At 48.6% G+C, this 15798-nt stretch overlaps 1 pseudogene across 1 annotated transcript in view; it reads left to right on the top strand.

Annotated features, from left to right (window-relative positions):
* Positions 1–15489, top strand: part of LOC311147578 (sodium/hydrogen exchanger 8-like) — a 51802-nt pseudogene extending 36313 nt beyond the window's left edge. The window contains exons 3-9 of the transcript in view: positions 10754–10895; positions 13655–13794; positions 13910–14015; positions 14110–14226; positions 14341–14417; positions 14886–14997; positions 15293–15489. The product of the transcript in view is annotated as a sodium/hydrogen exchanger 8-like (transcript). The remainder of the gene's footprint in view (positions 1–10753; positions 10896–13654; positions 13795–13909; positions 14016–14109; positions 14227–14340; positions 14418–14885; positions 14998–15292) is intronic.
* The last annotated feature ends 309 nt before the right edge of the window (positions 15490–15798 follow it).

Here is a 15798-nt window from a genome sequence, read left to right as displayed (position 1 = left end):
AAACGTGTCTGGTAGCCTTCCACAAGCTTCCCTTAATAAGTTGAGTGAATTTTGGCCCATTCCTCCTGACAGAGCTGGTGTAACTGAGTCAGGTTTGTAGGCCTCCTTGCTCGCACACACTTTTTCAGTTCTGCCCACAAATGTCCTATATGAATGAGGTCAGGGCTTTGTGATGGCCACTCCAAGACCTTGACTTTGTTGTCCTTAAGCCATTTTGCCACAACTTTGGAAGTATGCTTGGGTTCACTGTCCATTTGGAAGACCCATTTGCGACCAGGCTTTAACTTCCTGACTGATGTCTTGAGATGTTGCTTCAATATATCCACATAAATTTCCTCCCTCATGATGCTATCTATTTTGTGAAGTGCACCAGTCCCTCCTGCAGCAAAGCACCCCCACAGCATGATGCTGCCACCCCCCGTCCTTCACGGTTCGGATGGTGTTCCCTCGGCTTGCAAGTCGCCCCCTTCTTCCTCCAAACATAACGATGGTCATTATGGCCAAACAGTTCAATTTTTGTTTCATCAGACCAGAGGACATTTCTCCATGTGCAGTTGCAAACCGTAGTCTGGCTTTTTTATGGCGGTTTTGGGGCAATGGCTTCTTCCTTACTGAGCGGCCTTTCAGGTTATGTCGATATAGTACTTGTTTTACTGTGGATATAGATGCTTTTGTACCTGTTTCCTCCAGCATCTTCAGAAGGTCCTTTGCTGTTGTTCTGGGATTGATTCGCACTTTTCGCAACAAAGTACGTTCAGCTCTAGGAGACAGAACGTGTCTCCTTCCTGAGCGGTATGACGGCTGCGTGGTCCCATGGTTTTTATCCTTGCTTACTATTGTTTGTACAGATGAACGAGGTACCTTCAAGCGTTTGGAAATTGCTCCCAAGGATGAACCAGACTTGTGGAGGTCTACAATTTTTTTTCTGAGGTCTTGGCTGATTTCTTTTGATTTTCCCATGATTTCAAGCAAAGAGGCACTGAGTTTGAAGGTAGGCCTTGAAATATATCCACAGGTTCACCTCCAGTTGACTCAAATTATGTCAATTAGCCTATCAGAAGCTTCTAAAGTCATGACATCATTTTCTGGAATTTTCCAAGCTGTTTAAAGGCACAGTCAACTTAGAGTATGTAAACTTCTGACCCACTGGAATTGTGATACAGTGAATTACTGTTGAACTACTGTTTTTTAAGTTTCATAAGTTTATTTGCCACGTGCAGGTGTAAACAAGTGCAGTGAAGTTCTTACCTTAAGAGCTCTTTCCCAACAATGCAGTTGATGATGATAATAATACAGATACTAATATAAATTTAAAATACATACAGTGAGGGAAAAAAGTATTTGATCCCCTGCTGATTTTGTATGTTTGCCCATTGACAAAGACATGATCAATCTATAATTGTAATGGTAGGTTTATTTGAACAGTGAGAGACAGAATAACAACAACAAAAATCCAGAAAAACACATGTCAAAAATGTTATAAATTGATTTGCATTTTAATGAGGGAAATAAGTATTTGACCCCCTCTCAATCAGAAAGATTTCTGGCTCCCAGGTGTCTTTTATACAGGTAACGAGCTGATATTAGGAGCACACTCTTAAAGGGAGTGCTCCTAATCTCAGTTTGTTACCTGTATAAAAGACACCTGTCCACAGAAGCAATCAATCAATCAGATTCCAAACTCTCCACCATGGCCAAGACCAAAGAGCTCTCCAAGGATGTCAGGGACAGGATTGTAGACCTACACAAGGCTGGAATGGTCTGTAAGACCATCGCCAAGCAGCTTGGTGAGAAGGTGACAACAGTTGGTGCGATTATTCTCAAATGGAAGAAACAAAAAAGAACTGTCAATCTCCCTCGGCCTGGGGCTCCATGCAAGATCTCACCTCGTGGAGTTGCAATGATCATGAAAACGGTGAGGAATCAGCCCAGAACTACACAGTAGGATCTTGTCAATGATCTCAAGGCAGCTGGGACCATAGTCACCAAGAAAACAATTGGTAACACACTACGCTGTGAAGGACTGAAATCCTGCAGCATCCGCAAGGTCCCCCTGCTCAAGAAAGCACATATACAGGCCCGTCTGAAGTTTGCCAATGAAAATCTGAATGATTCAGAGGAGAACTGGGTGAAAGTGTTGTGGTCAGATGAGACCAAAATCGAGCTCTTTGCCATCAACTCAACTCGCCGTGTTTGGAGGAGGAGGAATGCTGCCTATGACCCCAAGAACACCATCCCCACCGTCAAACATGGAGGTGGAAACATTATGCTTTGGGGGTGTTTTTCTGCTAAGGTGACAGGACAACTTCACCGCATCAAAGGGCCGATGGACGGAGCCATTGTTGGGATTTGTTTTCTCATAACTGGATGTGATACCTACCTTGGAAGGAATGCATTGATGATAAGCATAAAAGGTCTGTACTGTACTGATATAAATTGTTTCACCTGGCATGCTGTGATTAATGTGAGGAGCTGTTTTAGGGAGAAGGTGAAGATAAGAATTTGTGTCTCCAAATACTAGACTACACTGCTTCTTTGTGATCTGTGAACCGTCCTTGGACGTAGGAATGGTGTCTAGGGGAGCTGGCTTTTCTTACCATGACAGGTTGTTATGATAAGAACTTATGCCTGGCAACAGTGTGCAACGATGGAGAGCCAAGGGGCTGGGACCAGCCGGTGCGCCAACAGATAGGCTGAGTAAGTCTAAACCACGCTCAGTCTCTACTCTCGTGGTCCTCTGTAGCTCAGCTGGTAGAGCGCGGCGCTTGTAACGCCAAGGTAGTGGGTTCGATCCCCGGGACCACCCATACACAAAAAAAGAAAATGTATGCACGCATGACTGTAAGTCGCTTTGGATAAAAGCGTCTGCTAAATGGCATATTATTATTATTATTATTATTACTCTGATTGGCCAGCAGGGAGTGGGAAAAATCTCTGTCAGAGTATTTGAAGAAGAACCTGTAACAATGGATTAGTTCTCTGAGTGCCCTGCGATGTATTTCAGTGGACCCGTATATACGAACATCATATTTACCATTGAAGGTTTTGCATTAATTAAAATACTAGTATATCTTAGAAGTCGTGTTGACCTCTTTTGTCCCAAATACCAGATTTGAATTGACGCAACTTGACACCATGTACCGTCAAATCTTGGGTGAGAACCTCCTTCCCTCAGCCAGGGCATTGAAAATGGGTCGTGGATGGGTATTCCAGCATGACAATGACCCAAAACACACGGCCAAGGCAACAAAGGAGTTGCTCACGAAGAAGCACATTAAGGTCCTGGAGTGGCCTAGCCAGTCTCCAGACCTTAATCCCATAGAAAATCTGTGGAGGGAGCTGAAGGTTCGAGTTGCCAAACGTCAGCCTCGAAACCTTAATGACTTGGAGAAGATCTGCAAAGAGGAGTGGGACAAAATACCTCCTGAGATGTGTGCAAACCTGGTGGCCAACTACAAAAAACATCTGACCTCTGTGAATGCCAACAAGGGTTTTGCCACCACGTACTAAGTCATGTTTTGCATGGGGGTCAAATACTTGTTTCCCTCACTAAAATGCAAATCATTTTATAACATTTTTGACATGCATTCTTATGGATTTTTTTGTTGTTATTCTGTCTCTCACTGTTCAAATAAACCTACCATTAAAATTATAGACTGATCATATCTTTGTCAGTGGGCAAACGTACAGAATCAGCAGGGGATCAAATACTTTTTTTCCCTCACTGTATATATATATACAAAAAATTAACTGGTAGCAGGAATATATAAATATATGCTAAAATAATGTGAATATACTGTGCATTCGGAAATACTTTTTCCACATTTTGTTACGTTACAGCCTTTTTCTAAAATGGATGAAATTGTTATTTTTCCTCATCAATCTGCACACAATTCCCCATAATGACAAAGCAAAAACAGGTTTTTAGTTTTTTTTCTTCTTCACATTTTAGTAAAAATAAAAAGCTGAAATATACTTTTACATAAGTATTCAGACCCTTTACTCAGTATTTTGTTGAAGCACCTTTGGCAGCGATTACAGCCTCGAGTCTTCTTGGGTATGACACTACAAACTTAGCACACCTGTATTTGGGGAGTTTCTCCCATTCTTTTCTGCAGATCCTCTAAAGCTCTGTCAGGTTGGATGGGGAGCGTCGCTGCACAGCTATTTTCAGGTCTCTCCAGAGACGTTAGATCGGGTTCAAGTCTGGGCTTTGGCTGGGCCACTCAAGGACATTCAGAGACTTGTCCCGAAGCCACTCTTGCGTTGTCTTGGCTGTGTGCTTAGGGTTGTTGTCCTTTTGGAAGGTGAACCTCGCACCAGTCTGAGGTCCTGAGCGCTCTGGAGCAGGTTTTCATCAAGGATCTCTCTGTACTTTGTTCCGTTCATCTTTCCCTCGATCCTGACTAGTCTCCCAGTCCCTGCCGCTGAAAAACATCCCCTCAGCATGATGCTGCCACCACCACCATGATGCTGCCACCACCATGCCAAATTGTTTCAGACTCCCGAGGGAGAAGAGGTGTTGTCGTACCTTCACGACTGTGCTGGTGTGAGAGGACCATGTTAAGTGCTCAGTGATATAGACACTGAGGAACTTGAAGCTCTTGACCCTCTCCACTGCGGCTCCGTCGATGTGGATGGTGGTGTGCACCCCCCTCTTCACCCCATTTCCTGTAGTCCACAATCAGCTCCTTGGTCTTGCTGACATTAAGAGAGAGGTTGTTGTCCTGGCACCACACTGACGGTTCTCTGACTTCCTCCCTTTAGGCTGTCTCATCGCCGTTGGTGATCAGGCCTAACACTGTTATGTCGTAGGCCTGAGTTGCAGTCTTGTGTGGCCACACAGTCGTGGGTAAACATGGAGTACAGGAGGGCAGCTAATTACACACACCCATGGGGGGCCCCTGTGTTGAGGGTCAACGTTGCGGAGGTGATGTTGCCTACTGTCACGGTTTCGGCCGAGGCTGCCTCTCTTCCTTGCTCGGGCAGGCTTCGGCGTTCGTCGTCTCCGGAATACTAGCTGCCACCGTTGCATGTTTCTATGTTCGTTTGCTTTTGTCTGATTGTTGTTACACCTGTTATCGTTTAGTGTAATTAGTGTCCTATAAGTTCTCGTTGTGTTTGTCTAGTGTTGTGTGTTATTGTTTTCACTGTCATGCGTATGGCTTGTGTCTCTACAGTTTGCTCGGTTGAGCTGCTCTCCATTTGTACTTTGGAGTATTTTGTCGCACGTGTTTAGTGCGCCCGTTTTATTTCGCCTGTGTGCGGAGTTTCTCGCCTCAGGGCATTTGTTTTCTTTGCTGTGCTATTTGCTACACCACTAAAGTCGTTTGACTTACTTCGTGCGTCCTGCGCTTGATTCCACCACCACACCCACCTACAGCTACCCTGACAGAATAACACACCACAAGAATGGAATCAGCAGGAGCCGCAGCAGCACAGGCGACGCTGGAGGACAGGGTCCGCGAGCAGAATGAACAGATCCTGCGGATGGGGTCCGCACTGCAGGAGGTGATCACCACCATCCGAGGCTGGGAGACCCGAGGGACACCTCCACCACCATCCTCCCTGCCCGCACCATCGGCAAGTCAGCCCATTCCCGCTCCGGAACCCAGAGGAGTTCGACTCTCGCTCCCGAGGGCCTACGATGGGACCGCTGCCGGGTGTCAGGGATTCCTTCTCCAGGTGGAGCTTTACCTGGCCACCGTGCACCCGGCGCCCTCGGGACACGAGAGCGTGTCCACCCTGATCTCCTGCCTTTCCGGTAAGGCGTTGGAATGGGCCAACGCAGAGTGGAGGAGAATAAACGCTACCACCATCACCTACGACGAGTTCTCCCGCCGCTTCAGGGCGGTGTTCGACCATCCCCCGGAGGGGAAAGCGGCGGGGGAGCGTCTGTTCTGCCTCCGGCAGGGGAAGAGGAGTGCCCAGGAGTTCGCCTTAGAATTCCGTACTCTAGCGGCGGATGCAGGGTGGAATGAGCGGGCCCTCATCGATCACTACCGATGTAGTCTACGTGAGGACGTCCGTAGGGAGCTGGCCTGTAGGGACACCAGCCTCTCGTTCGACCAGTTGGTCGACATGTCCATCAGGCTGGATACCCTGCTAGCTACCCGCGGACGTCCCGAGGGGGGTCCGTCCATTTCACCCTCCAGCGCCTCCGAGCCGTGCCCCATGGAGCTCGGGGGCGCTGGCGCTAGAGAGAGGAGGGGTCGGATGACGAGGGGGTCCATCTCCTGCACCAACTGTGGTCGGGGAGGACACACCGCGGCTAGGTGCTGGGGATGGCCTCCTAGGGGAGAAGACGACAGGTCCCGCACTGGGGAGTCCTTCCAGGTGAGTAGGCGCCCCACTCACCCAGAGCTCTCTGTTGCACATTTCTGTATACCTGTGCGTTTTCCACAGGTAGCACCTCATTCCCAGCATAAGGCGCTGGTAGATTCAGGCGCGGCTGGGAATTTTGTTGATAAGAAATTTTGTTTAGCCTTAGGGATTCCCCTTCTCCCTGTTGACGTTCCCTTCCCCGTTCATGCCCTAGATAGCCGTCCGTTGGGTGCTGGCTTGATCAGGGAGGTCACGGCACCACTTAGGATGTGTGCGCAGGGGGGTCATCAGGAGATGATCCAGCTATTTCTGATCGACTCGCCTGCGTATCCGGTGGTGCTGGGCATGCCCTGGTTGAGTACCCACAACCCAACGATTTCGTGGCAGGAGAGGGCTCTGATGGAGTGGTCTGCCCAGTGTGTGGGTCGATGTTTAGGCATTTCCGTAGGGGCTACCTCGGTGGAGAGTCCAAACCAGGTGCCCGCATTGCACGTTCCCCCTGAGTATGGGGATTTGGCTATTGTGTTCAGTAAGTCGAGGGCGACGCAGTTGCCTCCCCATAGGCAGGGAGATTGTGCGATAGACCTCCAGGCAGGAGTTGCGCTCCCACGGAGCCATGTGTATCCTCTGTCTCAGGAGGAGAAGAGAGCTATGGAGACTTACATAGACGAATCTCTGAGACAAGGATACATACGGCCCTCCACTTCCCCTGCGTCCTCGAGTTTCTTTTTTGTGAAGAAAAAGGATGGGGGGTTACGCCCGTGCATTGACTACCGTGGTCTCAATCAGATCACGGTGAAGTACAGTTATCCACTCCCGCTGATTGCGACCATGACGGAGTCATTGCACGGGGCGCGTTTCTTCACTAAATTAGATCTCAGGAGCGCGTACAACTTGGTGCGCATTAGGGGGGGCGATGAATGGAAGACAGCCTTTAGTACCACCTCGGGCCATTACGAGTATCTTGTCATGCCATACGGGTTGATGAACGCTCCTTCAGTTTTCCAATCATTCGTGGATGAGATCTTCAGGGACATGCAGGGGCAGGGGGTGGTCGTGTACATAGATGACATTCTCGTGTACTCGCCTACCTGAGTCGAGCATGTGGCCCTGGTGCGCCCGAGTGTTGCGGAGGCTGTTGGAGCACGACCTGTATGTCATGGCAGAGAAGTGTCTGTTCTTCCAGGAGTCGGTCTCCTCTTTGGGTTATCAGTTGTCTGCGTCAGGGGTGAAGATGGAGGTAGACCGGGTGTCGGCCGTGCGTAATTGGCAAACGCCAACCACTGTGAAGGAGGTGCAGCAGTTTTTGGGGTTTGCGAATTACTACCGGAGGTTTATCCGGGGTTTTGGACAGGTGGCAGCTCCCATAACGTCTCTTTTGAAGGGGGGTCCGGTGCGTCTGCAGTGGTCAGCCGAGGCGGACAGGGCGTTTGGGAGGCTGAAGGACCTGTTTACCTCGGCCCCGGTGCTGGCGCATCCGGATCCCTCTTTGCCATTTCAGGTAGAGGTGGACGCGTCAGAGGCCGGTGTAGGAGCCGTGCTTTCGCAACGGTCCGGCGCGCCACCTAAACTCCGCCCCTGTGCTTTTTATTCCAAGAAGCTCAGTCCGGCGGAGCGAAACTATGACGTAGGGGACAGGGAGCTGTTAGCCGTGGTACAGGCCCTAAAGGTGTGGAGGCACTGGCTTGAGGGGGCTCAACACCCTTTCCTCATTTTGACGGACCACCGTAACCTGGAGTACATCCGGGCAGCGAGGAGGCTGAACCCTCGCCAGGCGAGGTGGAATATGTTTTTGACCCGGTTCACATTTAAGATCACGTACATCCCTGGGTCACAGAACGGTAAGGCAGACGCACTGTCTCGGCGGTATGACACGGAGGAGAGGTCCGTGGAGCCCACTCCCATACTGCTGGAGTCTTGTCTGGTGGCACCGGTAGTGTGGGAGGTCGATGCTGAACTCGAGCGGGCGTTACGCACCGACCCTAGTCCACCTCAATGCCCGGAGGGTCGGAAGTACGTTCCGCTCGAGGTTCGGGATCGATTGATCTATTGGGCTCACACGTCACCCTCCTCTGGACATCCTGGTATCAGCCGGACAGTGCACTGTCTTAGTGGCAAGTACTGGTGGCCCACGTTGGCGAGGGATGTGAGGATTTATGTTTCCTCCTGCTCGGTGTGCGCCCAGTGTAAGGCGCCTAGACATCTGCCTAGGGGTAAGTTACTACCCCTGCCCGTTCCACAACGACCATGGTCTCACCTCTCGGTGGATTTCCTCACTGACCTTCCTCCTTCACAGGGGAATACCACCATACTGGTCGTTGTGGACCGGTTTTCTAAGGCCTGTCGTTTGCTCCCTATGCCGGGCCTTCCTACTGCCCTGCAAACCGCCGAAGCACTATTCACCCATGTGTTCCGGCACTACGGGGTACCCGAGGATATTGTGTCTGATCGAGGTCCCCAATTTACCTCCAGAGTCTGGAGAGCGTTTATGGAGCGGTTGGGGGTCTCGGTGAGCCTCACCTCGGGTTACCACCCGGAGAGTAATGGGCAGGTGGAACGTGTGAACCAGGATGTGGGTAGGTTTCGTAGAACATACTGCCAGGACCGGCCGGAGGAGTGGGCAAGGTACGTTCCCTGGGCCGAAATGGCCCAGAATTCCCTACGCCATTCCTCCACTAACCTAACCCCTTTCCAATGTGTGTTAGGTTACCAGCCGGTTCTGGCACCTTGGCAGCAGAGCCAGATCGAGGCTCCTGCGGTGGATGAGTGGGTGCGGCGCTCGGAGGAGACATGGAACGCTGCACACGTCCACCTGCAGCGGGCCCTCCGTCGTCATAAGGCGAGCGCCGATCTCCACCGCAGTGAGGGACCGGTGTACGCACCTGGTGATCGAGTCTGGCTCTCTACCAGAAACCTGCCCCTCCGCCTGCCCTGTCGGAAACTGGGTCGGCGGTTTGTAGGGCCATTTAAAGTCCTGAGAAGGTTGAACAAGGTGTGTTACAAATTACAACTACCCGTTGAGTATAAAAGTATTAACCCCTCGTTCCATGTGTCTCTTCTCAGGCCGGTGGTAGCTGGCCCACTCCAAGAAAGTGAGATCAGGGAGACTCCTCCGCCCCCATTGGACATCGAGGGGGCACCGGCGTACTCCGTGCGGTCCATCTTGGATTCGAGACGTCGGATGGGGGGTCTCCAATATCTAGTGGAGTGGGAGGGGTACGGCCCGGAGGAACGGTGCTGGGTGCCGAGGAGAGACATTTTGGACCCGTCTCTCCTGACGGAATTCCATCGTGGGCACCCGACGCACCCTGCTCCGCGTCCTCCTGGTCGTCCCCGAGGCCGGAGTCGGCGCACGTCTGGAGCCGCGTGTCAAGGGGGGGGTACTGTCACGGTTTCGGCCGAGGCTGCCTCTCTTCCTTGCTCGGGCAGGCTTCGGCGTTCGTCGTCTCCGGAATACTAGCTGCCACCGTTGCATGTTTCTATGTTCGTTTGCTTTTGTCTGATTGTTGTTACACCTGTTATCGTTTAGTGTAATTAGTGTCCTATAAGTTCTCGTTGTGTTTGTCTAGTGTTGTGTGTTATTGTTTTCACTGTCATGCGTATGGCTTGTGTCTCTACAGTTTGCTCGGTTGAGCTGCTCTCCATTTGTACTTTGGAGTATTTTGTCGCACGTGTTTAGTGCGCCCGTTTTATTTCGCCTGTGTACGGAGTTTCTCGCCTCAGGGCATTTGTTTTCGTGCTGTGCAATTTGCTACGCCACTAAAGTCGTTTGACTTACTTCGTGCGTCCTGCGCTTGATTCCACCACCACACCCACCTACAGCTACCCTGACACCTACTTTCACCACCTGGGGTCGACCTGTCAGGAAGTCCAGGATCCAGTTGCAGAGGGAGGTGTTCAGTCCCAGGGTCCCGAGCTTGGTGACGAGCTTGGAGGGCATTACGGTGTTGAACGCTGAGCTGTAGTCAATGACAGTATTCTCACATAGGTATTCCTCTTGTCCAGGTGGGAGAGGGCAGTGTGGAGTGCAATTGAGATTGCGTTGTCTGTACATCTGTTGGGGCGGTATGCGAATTGTAGTGGGCCTAGGGTGTCTGGGATGATGGAGGTGATGTTTGCCATGACCAGCCTTTCAAAGCACTTCATGATTACATATGTTAGTGCTACAGGACAGTAGTCATTGTGGCAGGTAACCTTAGAGTTCTTGGGAACAGAAATGATGGTGGTCAGCTTGAGACATGTGGCGATTACAGACTGCGACAAGGAGAGTTTGAAAATTACAGTGAAGATGCCTGCCAGCTGCTCAGCGCATGCTCTGAGTGTTTTAACAGTGATGAATATAGCCTAGTACACTGACCTTTCTATCTTTTAAAATAATTGCAAATCCAAAGTCTTGTCCAACACATTCTTGTACCTCTCACTCCGGTAGCGTTGCGTTTGGTTCTGATCTCAGCCGTGGACCCCGTAGCGACCATCGCCATCTTCAATGCCCTCAACGTGGACCCTGTACTCAACATGCTGGTGTTTGGAGAGAGCATCCTCAACAACGCTGTCTCCATCGTACTCACCGAGTACGTACTCCTCCTACTGATCCTCCTTTCCTCCTCTCTTCCTCCACATACTGTTTTATCTAGGCACTACATTTTATCCAGGCATCTTACATCTTCTGGAAAAGGCCAGTATTATTCTTAGAGTCGGTGCAGTCACGCTCTGTCTCAGTGTTGTCCTTGTAAATCAGCTGAGCTTCCATGCTCCTCTGTGGCGCCCCAGTCTTCTCCCGACCTTTGACCTTTTGACCCGCTCTGCTTTATGCTGTGTGTGTGTGTACGTTTGCTTTATGCTGATAGCAAAGAACAACACACAAAGCTCCGAGGAAAGAGAGTGACTTATTTCACAGCCTGACTGAGGCATGCACAGTAACAGTTCTGACAATCCTACAGCCTAACCACCACCAGAAACATGCCAGAACATGCCAAGCTTTCTTTTCACATATCTCTCTTCTTGTGTGTGATTAGAAGCAGGTGTTATTCAGAATCAGAATCAACAGTTTGCAGAGGAGTGTTTTGCAAAAGTATTCATCCCCCTTAGCGTTTTTCCTATTTTGTTGCATTACAACCTGTAATTTAAATGGATTTTTATTTGGATTTCATGTAATGGACATACACAAAATTGTCCAAATTGGTGAAGTGAAATTAAAAAAATTACTTGTTTCATAAAATTCAAAAAAAATAAATAACGGAAAAGTGGTGCGTGCATATGCATTCACCCCCTTTGCTATGAAGCCCCTAAATAAGATATTGTGCAACCAATTACCTTCAGAAGTCACATAATTATTTAGATTGCACACAGGTGGACTTTATTTAAGTGTCACATGATCTGTCACATGATCTCAGTATATTCTGAAAGGCCCCAGAGTCTGCAACACCACTAAGCAAGGAGCACCACCAAGCAAGCGGCACCATGAAGACCGAGGAGCTCTCCAAACAGGTCAGGGACAAAGTTGTTGAGAAGTACAGATCAGGGTTCGGTGAATAGTTATGCACGCTCAAGTTTTCTGTTTTTTTGCCTTATTTCTTGTTTGTTTCACAATAAAAAATATTTTGCATCTTCAAAGTGGTAGACATCTTGTGTAAATCAAACGATACAAACCCCCAAAAACTCCATTTTAATTCCAGGTTGTAGGCAACAAAATAGGAAAAATGCCAAGTAGGGTGAATACTTTCGCATGCCACTGTATATGTCATATCTACCTCAATTACCTCGGCTGTACAAGACATTACATACTGAATCCTGACAGACTGGTTTGACGGAAACATTCAGCCTGTTATTGCCACTCCTCTCTCTGTCTCTTTCTCTCTCTCTCTCTGTGTGTCTCTGTGTCACAACCATGGTGCCCTCAAGTGTCTCCTCGCCCATATAAAGTAAATTAACCCATGCATAGTGGATAGGCCAGCAGTTGACCGCTGATAGTGGGTGGGATAGCCAGCTAATGGTAGTAATTCGACTAGCTGTGAAAACACATGCCACTGCCAGATCATTAGCACTATTTGGTGGTATCAATGATCGTCTGGCTGTTATTTGATCTAGCCAGATCTGTGCTTTTACCCTGCTCCTCTATGTATGTCATGACGGTGATGGTTAGATCAGTTGGCGAATGCCACCTATAAGGTTCTGGGAACAGCATGGTAAAGCTCATCATTGGATCTTTATTCAGACAAAGAGAGAGACACTTGAGAACGCTTCATAGACACTGGAGTGCCAGATCCTGAGATCAAACAATAATATCCTTTGCTCAAAACAAAAGTGGTGCCCTTTCAGTAAACACTTGTCACTAATGGGTTGAAACAGGCCATACCCACTCCAGTTGGAAGAGTCCCAATCTGTTTCTGTGGCTCAGAGACTGGGACAGGGACAGACAACGGGTTTGTTTCACCCCATCGGTGACAGATGTTTACAAAAAGGGTAAACAGGTAGTTTTATAGTTCTTAGTATATTTTACTTGTTTGATCTAAGGAGCTATTGTATTCCAGTGGAGGCTGCTGAGGGGAAGATGGCTCATTAATAATAGCTGGAACGGAGCAAATGGAATGGCATCAAACACATGGTATCATGTGGTTGATGTATTTGATACCATTCCACTAATTCCGCTCCAGCCATCACCACAAGCCCGTCCTCCCCAATTAAGGTGACACCAACCTCCTGTGTTGTATTCAGACATTAGATATACTGTGTCCCTTGTTTAATCTTTGACTGACTCGGTCATAGGGGAAGACTGTTGTCACTTCTCAGATCTGTACAGCGCAATCTGATAACCCTGTGTTGGGAGAACAGGTTCTCAATAGAGGGATTGCAGACACACACACAGTAGACAGTATTTAGTGGTGCAACGTGACTGCCCTCTAGGGTGACATTGTAGTAGTGCATGTTGGATTAATTACTCTATGGCCCTCTGGCAAAATAAAAAGCATATACACTTTTAAGTTGAAATGGTTTACATCACGGTTGCCCAACCCTGTTCCTGGAAAGCTACCCTCCTGTAGGTTTTCGCTCCAACCCAAAGTGTTACTAACCTGATTCATCTTATCAACCTGCTAATTATTAGAATCAGGTGTGCTAGATTAGTGTTGGAGAAAAAACCTACAGGACGGTAACTCTCCAGGAACAGGGTTTGGCAGTCCTGGTTTACATATTCCCTCCCCAAGGTAATCCATTCTAATGTAATATATTACCTAAGTAATTATTGGTTTACATAAAACAAGATTAAACACACTATGCCTAACATCACGATAATGTATTATTTTCCCTCTCTTTATCTAGTTGTGTCGTCCAGTATGGCGGAGGGATTTGCCCGGGATGATAATGCCATTGGTAACGGGCTGGGAGACGTTCCTCCAGGCGTTGGGATACTTCCTCAAGATGTTCTTCGGTTCTGCTGCACTCAGAGCCCTGACCATACTCATCTCTGCCATCGTATCCTCTCTGTGTGTGTGTGCCCGTGTGTGATTGAGCGTTTTGGTTAATATGTTAATAATATTCCCATTCAACATGTTTCAGTTTGACCCTTAACCCTTAACCCCTGTGCCAGTCCCTGAAACACTTTGACCTGAGGTAGACCCCGTCTCTAGAGTTTGGCATGATGATCAACTTTGCCTACCTGCCCTAAGGCCTGGTAGAGGGCATCAAACTGTTTGGTGAGTCCTCTCTATTCAGTGTAAACACAATGGAATGTCATGAATTGTTCCACACAATTGCTAACCTCTCTCACCTCCCTATCTCTCTGTGCAGGTATAATGTCGATCCTGTTTTCGGGGATCATGATGTCACACTACACACATCACAACCTGTCTCCTGTCACTCAGACCCTGATGCAGCAGACCCTCCACATGGTGGCCTTCATGTGTGGTCAGCACTCCTCTTTCTCCCTCACCTGTCCTTTTCCCCAAATCCTGTAATAACAGACCAGTAAGATGGCATGTACATTATGTATGTTTTATCCTATTGTTTTCTTGTCCACAGAGACGTGTGTGTTTGCCTTCCTGGGTCTCTTCAGCTTCCCTCACAAGTTTGAGCTGTCCTTCGCCATCTGGTGTATAATAAGTACTCCCAAACTGTAGTGACCAGATACAGCCTAGCATTAGCATTCTATACTATACAACAACTGGTTGAGCCGAGAGGTGGACATGAAGCTAGGGTTAGGGTTAAAGCTAGTGTTAGGGGTTGAGCCGAGATGTGGACATGAAGCTAGGGTTAGGGTTAAAGCTAGGGTTAGGGGTTGAGCCGAGATGTGGACATGAAGCTAGGGTTAGGGTTAAAGCTAGTGTTAGGGGTTGAGCCGAGATGTGGACATGAAGCTAGGGTTAGGGTTAAAGCTAGTGTTAGGGGTTGAGCCGAGATGTGGACATGAAGCTAGGGTTAGGGTTAAAGCTAGTGTTAGGGGTTGAGCCGAGATGTGGACATGAAGCTAGGGTTAGGGTTAAGCTGTTTGTTCTCTTTCCAGGTGTTGGTAGGTTAGGGGTAGAGGTTAGTTAGTGTTCTGAGTTTTTTGTTCCGTCTCTCTCCAGGTACTGGTGTTAGTAGGTCGGGCGGTGAACATCTTCCCGCTCTCTTTCCTGCTCAACGTCTTCAGAGACCACAAGATCACACCTAAGATGATGTTCATCATGTGGTTTAGTGGTAAGTAGAGCAGTTCTCTAATAATTCTCCATCTGTTTGGCTCTAATAATAATAATAATAATATGCCATTTAGCAGATGCTTTTATCCAAAGCGACTTACAGTCATGCGTGCATACATTTTTGTGTATGGGTGGACCCGGGGATCGAACCCACTACCTTGGCGTTACAAGCACCGTGCTCTACCAGCTGAGCTACAGAGGACCACATCCCTCTCTCCTGTTTTATGGTACCTGAAATAACAAATACTCTCCCTTTCTCATCTCTCTCTCCATCCCTCAATCCTCTCCTCTGTTAGGTCTGATAGGTGCCATTACCTATGCCCTGAGCCTTCATCTTGGGTTAGGGCCCATAGAGAAGCGGCAGTTAATTGGCACCATCATCATCCTCTTCGCCATCCTCCTCCTCGGCAGCTGGACCATGCCCCTCATCCACATTATTGACAACGAGGAGAGCCAATCCTGACACAAGAGCAAGGACATCAACCTCAGCTAGACTGAGAAAATTGTTAAAAACACTGCACCGTTTTAACTGTGTGCACGTATAGAGTAGTGCATGTAGACATACACAAGCAGACGTTAAAGATGCAATCCGCAGTAGGCGGAAACAGCGCCACGGCCGCCCCACCACCGCTGTTATTGTTTTTGTCGCCGAGCTGAGGAGACGTTGTGCAGAATGGTAATATCAATTGCAGTAAATGTAGTGCTCTTCTATTGCACGTGCAATGATGTCCGAGGGGAAGAAAGCAGTGTTTGTGGTTTGTAATAACTAATTTGTTGTTATATCGCAAACAGACGTGGCTGT

This window comes from Coregonus lavaretus (assembly GCF_964263955.1).
Source record: "Coregonus lavaretus genome assembly, chromosome: 20".
Classification (NCBI taxonomy): Eukaryota; Metazoa; Chordata; class Actinopteri; order Salmoniformes; family Salmonidae; genus Coregonus; species Coregonus lavaretus.
The sequence above is the reverse complement of the archived record's forward strand: the minus strand, read 5'-3'. Positions and strand labels throughout refer to the sequence as shown.